The following is a 7,544-nucleotide window of genomic DNA, read 5'->3' as shown; positions in this document are numbered from 1 at the left end:
ATAAGCGGTATAGTTTTATAGTCTTTTATATCCCTCGATAACTGCTTTTCTCTTAACTTATAAGTTATAATATAACTAACTATGCTACGATTAAGAGCCGACCTCGAAGAGTACCGCTAATAGATCGAATACTATATCCTTAGGGGTAGTAGCTATTCGGCTATCTATCGTATATTATTCGATAACTATAAAGTGTCTATTATAATACGTACGCTATAGTAGCGGCTAAAGGACTAGGCTATTCGTACGTAGCCGTTTAACGTTAAGGATACTACGTTCCTTTAAGAGCGTAYTAGCTATGCCTTTTATATCCTTTGGCTAACGGATAATAAAACCGTAAGAATGTTTAATAGGGATAGAGTAAGGATTAGTATACTACGGCTAGTAGTTATACGTAAAAAGATAGGGCTATATAAGCGAGTTCCGCTTAAAAGGAGGGAGGAGTCTAAGTAACAGATACGAGTAATCCTTTAATACGAACTAGATTACGGAACTATTAAAGAGTACGGTCGACGAATGCTCTACGAGTATATACGAATATAGTATAACTATATTAGCTATAACCGATTATATAAGGTCCTTATCGAGCTAAACCTAGAGAGCGTAGAGTAACGGCGAAAGCGTACTCGATAGTATACTAGACTTCCTCTAACGAACGGTGTAAATTACGCTTAGTCGATAGATACGTACTATAAACTAAAGTACTTCGGCTTTTAAGTATACGCGTATATTAATATACATTTAAGGTATATTATTTAGATTTATATTAGGGTTACTAGTCGTACGTAGCTATCTATATAGGCTTAATATCTCGAAACTATACGAGAAGGGGGTATAATATAAGCAAATACCCCTACGAGTAGCTACGAGTACCTATAATTAATATTATAGGCTATATATCCTTACTATAGATCGAGGCGTAGAGATACGCTATATTACAGATACCTATCTAATACTCTAGTATAAGTAGTATAAGGGCCCTAAGGTACGAACGCTAGTACGAGCGCTAGCGAATACTAACTACAAAATAGCCCCTAATATTTAAGGACTATTTTCGATATAGTATAAGTAAGATAAACGCACGAATTAAAGCATAGTAGAGATAGTAATCCTTATCTATAGCTCGATAGCGTAAATACTTCCTTAATCTATATAGCTAGGGCTTGTTTATAAAGGATTAGAAGGCCGACCGTATTATAATACTCTTTATATATATGCCTATTATCCGTAAGGAGGTACTAGATTTTATATTCCTTTAGAATAACTACCGTATCCGGAAGTAAAAGAAAAGGGCTTACGTTATTAGAGGTATACCGTTTATGCTATATTACTACTCTAAGGATAGTAACGAAGAGTAGGGGATCCCTATACTATAGCAGTCTATAGCCGCTATAGACGAGGATATTAAGGCTTAAGGGTTTACGCTAGATAAGTTCCTACTATTACTAACTCTTCGATAGTATAAAGAGGTATACTCTTAATAGCTACTTCTAATTAATAGTAGAGTAGTAGATAATAAGCAAAATCGAATTTATTTATAGGCGTACCTTTATCTACGTAGCGAGATACGGTAGTACCTCCGATAGTACGGTAGCAATATACTATAGGAGTATAATAAGCCTCTTATATAGAGGCATTAGAGGGCGAATCTACGTAACGAACAGGTCTACGAATAGGTAAATAAGCTTTTCTTTAAGGGGCTAGCGATAGATCCTAAGATAGAGCTAGCTATAATAATTAAGAACGAGTTTAATAAAGAGTTTAATAGATTAGGCCCTTACTAAGAGTTTATAAATAAGGTGTTCGAGTATACGAATATATAGATAATAGTAAATGCTACTCGTCGAGTACTCGTAGATATACTCGCTATAATCTAATAATTTAGCCTTACTTTATCTTACTTTGTTTGCTACTTATTTAATATATACGGTTACTACTACTACCCTGCTCCCCTACTCTTTCTTATTCTTATTCTTACCTTACTACTCCTTACTATTACTTCCTTATTATCTCTACTACCTCTACCTCTATTTATTAGGGAACCTATACCGCCGGTTCGTAGACTTAAGGGCTCGGCTAAGACGCTAAGCCTATATAGGCCCGAATTAGGCTAGAAGGCCCTATATAGAGCTCTACCTTAAGAGCTCTCCGCTCTCTAAGTAATATTAACTCCGTAAACTTACTATTTAGTATATATATCTATCCCTATCTATAACTCCCTTATAGTATATTACTTCTTAACCCTACCGGAAGATAGCCGTAGTACGTACGACCTACTAACTAGCCTAACCTAAGAAACAGGCCTAAATCGCACTTATAATATAGCCGATCTATAATCCTTAACTAAGGCTAGCGAGACCGCTACCCCCTTAGAAGTCCTAGAGGCCTAGATCGACCCCGATTTAGACCTAGAATACCTCTTAGTATCGGAAGATATACGAAAATACCGACACGACCTAATAAAGAAACTACTCGGCTCTATATTAGAGAAAGAGCGGTTAAAAGTTATTAAGGAAAGATAAGACGTTAACGGCCTATACTTATAAGAACTAGAGATCGTTAGAAAGAGGAGAAGAGTAGATACGACGTACGCCGACGATAACGTCGCTATAGCGTAATGTATTAGGCCTAAATTAGACCTACTATAGATCTTACTTAAGACCTTAGGAGGGCTAACCCTCGACTCTAGTAGTCTARAGGTATACCGTACGTTCGTTACGAACTACGAAGTACGCTTCCGTATAGTAAAAGCTACGGACGACGTTCTAAATACGTACGACCGATCGTATAGGACCGACTAGGTATATAGCTATATTACCTATTAGGACTTACGATAAGCGATCGAGACGTATCGAAGGGACTACCTAAATAGCCCCGAAATAGGGGAGATTCTAGAGTAGAATACCCTAAAAGAGGTACTAAAGGATACGGTTACTCTAAAAGCTATACGTACTACGGAGCTTATAAAGAAATACTTCGGCGCGACGTAGAAAGCGGACTAAAGCGTCCTTACTTTCTATACGTATATCTAAGAGTTCGAGGCTATAATACCCGTAACTTTCGGATAAGACGCGGAAGGAAACTTAGAGAAGAAGCTATTCTACTTTACGAGGCTTTAATCTAATATATAAGACGAGCTAATTAAGATAAACTAGCTAAAGATAGCTACTAACGCTTTAAAGCTAATAAAGGCTAGAATCGTCTATAAAGAAAGGCTTTACTAGTATAGTCGTAAGTTAGGACGACGAGGTACGACTACGATATCTAGCGTTCCGACCGCCCTAGCTACCTCGTCTATCCCTACTAACTCGGGTAACTCCCGTAGTAGAGGATATAGAGGACGAGAGAACGTCTAGCGAGCAAACTACGGTAGGCGACTACTTATAAGCCCGAGTTAGACTAGAAGCGGCCCTACGACTAGTATTAATCGGACTAATACCGATCCTAGCTCGGGAAATAGGAGGCCCTAGTCGTAGACCTTTTCTAACTACGCCTAGGGCCTAAGACGAAAGGAAAGAAACTCTATATTATAGTTACCGTTACGGTAAAGAGGCCTAATAGAAAAGAGGAATAGCTACGAGCCCTAATAGATATAGGGGTATAGATTAACCTTATCTCCGCCTATTACGTAGCGCGTATTAGGTTCCTTATAGTCGCTACTATAGCTCCGAAGGTATTATTCTTAGATAATAACTAGTTAATAATTTTTAAGGAATATAAGATCGAAGTTACGACTTAGGACCGAAATAGTACTAAAAGAGGAGCAAAATAGCTTTTCTAAGTAGCTCGCTTTACTAGGTATAATATAATCCTTAGGTATAGGTAGCTAGAATAAACTAACCCTCTTATCTCCTTTAGAAAGGGTACCTTCGCTTAAAAGGACCCTAAGGAAGGAGTAGAAGAGAGCAGAATTAGGCCCGAAGAATAGAAAGCCGTAAAAGTTCTAAGGAAGGTAAAGGAGATCCTATAAGAAATATACGAAGGAATAATAGCCTTCCTCGGGTTTAGAGAATAATACCTAGTAAGGAACGAAGTATTAGAGGGACTAGACTTAGAGGCCGAACTAGCCCTAATTTACCCCTAAGATAGCGCTATCGGTAAGGCGATAGGAGGATTTGGGGAAAGGGAAGACGAGGATCCGACTTATATTAGGCTTAAGAGCGATACTCTCTAGGTCGTAGCCCTTACTTACTACTAACGATATAAGGACGCCTACGTACTATACGAGGACCTAAGAGACCTCTCCGTATAAGTATACTAGACGATACTTATAGTCGCCGCCGTTAATAGGATAGAAATAGAGTAGATCCTGCCCTAGTATAAGGAATTTAAGGACTTCTTCTTAGAAGAACTAGTAGGAATTATTACTTAATATTCCTAATACGACTACGCGATTAACCTAGAGGAAGGCACTACGCTACCCTAATTACCGATCTATAACCTATCCTAGGAAGAACTCCGCATTCTATATAAGTACCTAGAGATAGCTCTAAAAAAGGGCTAGATTAGGCCTAGTAAGAGCCTATATACGGTACCGATTCTATTCGTCCTAAAGAAAGACGGACGTATACGACTCTACGTAGACTATAAAGGCTTAAATAAGATTACTATTAAGAACCGCTACCCGCTACTACTTATTAGTAAGATGCTAGACTGCCTAAGCTACGTAAAGATCTATACTAAACTTAACCTACGAGATGCGTACTACCGCCTCCGTATTAAGGAAGGAGATAAGTAGAAGACGGCGTTTAAGACGAGGTACGGGCTGTTCGAATATATAGTTATGCCCTTCGGACTAGCTAATGCCCCCGCTACGTTCTAGTCGTATATATAAGGGGACCCTAAAGGAGCGGGACACCGCCCTTTAAACCCTTACCTAGGGAATCCCTCTTAGAAAGAAGGAGGGAATTACACCCTTAGCAGGATTTCCCTATACGGATGCGACGGCTAAAGGATAACTCTACGGTACCTCTACGGCACCGCCGAGCCTAACTAGCACCGGGCGCAATCCTATAAAAGGGCAATATCCTTATTACCTGTTCCCTTTCGCTCCCTAGGCAATATCGTATATATCTAAGAATTACTGCTTAGTATTAAGACCCCCTATTTATAACACCCTTATAGAATATTGCCTCTTATCCCTACTAGGGAACAGCCGTCTTAAGTACGAAACAAGCTCTCGATTCGAGTCTAGCGCTACTATAAAGCTACCGTAACGGCTCTACAGATCCCTACTAACCTATCGAAAATATCTTTAGTAGGAAAAAGAGCCGTACGACCTAAACGTACCGAGGCTAATAATCCCCTAGGGTTTATTATCGATAAAGAAGATGTAACGCCTAGTAGCAGCGCTAGACTAGAGGATTAGCTCGATCTAGACGGAGGTACCGCAAAGGTACCGTAAGGCAGCCGCGAACCTCCTAGAGAAGAAAACCCTCCTCCGGACACTATATTATAAAAAGAACTATCTATTAAGGAGGGCATTAATAATAATAGTGTCCCTTATAACCTATACCGTATAATTACTACTCTATAGGCTATAGACCCTATCGAGGCCTCGATCGATTAGATATAGAGGCTAGAGCTACTCGTCGCCTAGCGATCTAAGTATTAAGAGGCAAGCTCTAATAAAAGAAAAAGACAAGAATCTCTTAGGAGTTACGCGGAAGACCGAAGCTACCGTAAAGGTACTATAGAGGCACCTTCGTAAGACGTCCTCCGCGAACTAGCAAAACGCGACCCTCCCGTACTAGACTCCCTAAACTAATAGAAGTATCTCTAGTAGGTCCGCGACTACGAAAGCCGTTTTACGGTTACTCGCTACTCTAATTAGGACTACCCTAATATAAGCCTCTCTAACTAGCACCGCCGTAGTATATAGGYAAYCTCTAAAATTACCGAGAAGGAGATTACTAACGCCCTTATACGCTAGCGTAGYAACTATAARGTTATAATATAGGAGGATRCTTAGAYAATTATTATAGATRCAATCCTCCCTAAGGTATTATAGYATRCCTTAATACACCGAACGTACTAGAACTATAGCTAAYGTAATAACTAAACCGTARGCTAGTTCTAGTCCTACCTTATTAACTAGGAATTAAGGCTAAAAGTCTCCTCTATAAATAATAAGGAGGAGATAGAGAACCGTATCGGGTTCTACTTCTTACGGTTATAGAAGGACGTTTAAGATAAACTCCTAGAAGCTAATAAGCTTATAGAGTCGAAGACAGCTAAGGATCTCTTTAATATAGCTATTCTTATTAAGAACTACCTATATCCTAAAGGAAGAGATAGGGAGAGGGGACCGAAGAAAACCCTAGAAGATAAGAAACCCTTAATTAGGCCTAGCGGTAGCTCTACGGCACCTTCGTAGGGTAATCGCGGGCAAAGTAGCAACTTAAGAGGGAAAGGTAGAGGAAGGGGACGGGGCTACTACTCCTAAACCTTTACTTAAAGTCCTTTAGATCCTCCTACGCTACTAGCCGGCCCGAACTCTTACCCTTAAGGGTCGGGAAATAGGAGGCCCTAGTCGTATCCCTCTCCTTACTACGGCTAGGGAATTAAACAAAGGGGAAGGAGCGACGCATCGTTATTAATGTCCTCTAAACCCTACTAACCGGGTAGAAGAAGGTCCTAAGGGCTCTTATTAACTACGGGGCGTAGCTTAATCTTATTTTATAGTACGTTATATAGCTCCTTTAGTTACCTGCCGTAGACCTTCTAAAACCTAAAGTTAGGTTCCTAAATAACTACCCTATAGACATCTATAAAGCTTACTAGCTAGACGTCTCTATAGCGGACCGCGAAGGTACCGTAAAGGTTACGTAGTAGACCTTCTAGGTAGGGTTATTTACTAGCTACGATATAGTCTTAGGATAGGATTAGCTTAATACTACCGACCCCTTAATTAGTTTTAGAAAAGGAACGTTTATATAGGGAGACCTAGGGCCTAAGCCCTCTAATAATAATGTCCCTACGGTTCCCGACCTTCCTATAAACCGCCTGCTTTAAGCCCTTATCGACGGTATAGCAGCATTCTAAATAGGAGACTAAAACTACCTAATTAGGGCAATAGTAGAGGAAGAAAAACCCTTAAACGGCGATACTACCGTAGAGGTACCGTAGGACCCCCGTAATACTACTATCGGCGAGCCTATAGGGCCCTACGCGGTCTATAACCCTAATTAAGACCTAACTACTATTAATCCAAACTATCGAAAAGAATAGTAGATCGCAGCCCTCTTATGTTACGAACGGTATAAGGCTGCCTACGCCGGGTACGAAGAGCTTTAAGAGCTACCTCGATAAGTGTACCGGGAGATACTTACTATCGCTACTACTAAGGAAGCCGAGATAGGGGAAATCCCCTCTAAATACATAGACTAGGCGGATGTGTTTAGTCTAGAGCTAGCTAGGGTTATTATATAACACTCGTAATACGACTACGCTATTAACCTTAAGGAGGGTAAGGACCCTCCCTAACTGCCTATCTATAACCTCTTATAGCGAGAGTTAGGGATCCTTCGAGAGTACTTAGATAA

The sequence above is a fragment of the Ramularia collo-cygni genome, assembly GCF_900074925.1.
Source record: "Ramularia collo-cygni strain URUG2 genome assembly, contig: RCC_scaffold03, whole genome shotgun sequence".
NCBI lineage: Eukaryota > Fungi > Ascomycota > Dothideomycetes > Mycosphaerellales > Mycosphaerellaceae > Ramularia > Ramularia collo-cygni.
This window is presented reverse-complemented; position numbering follows the sequence as displayed.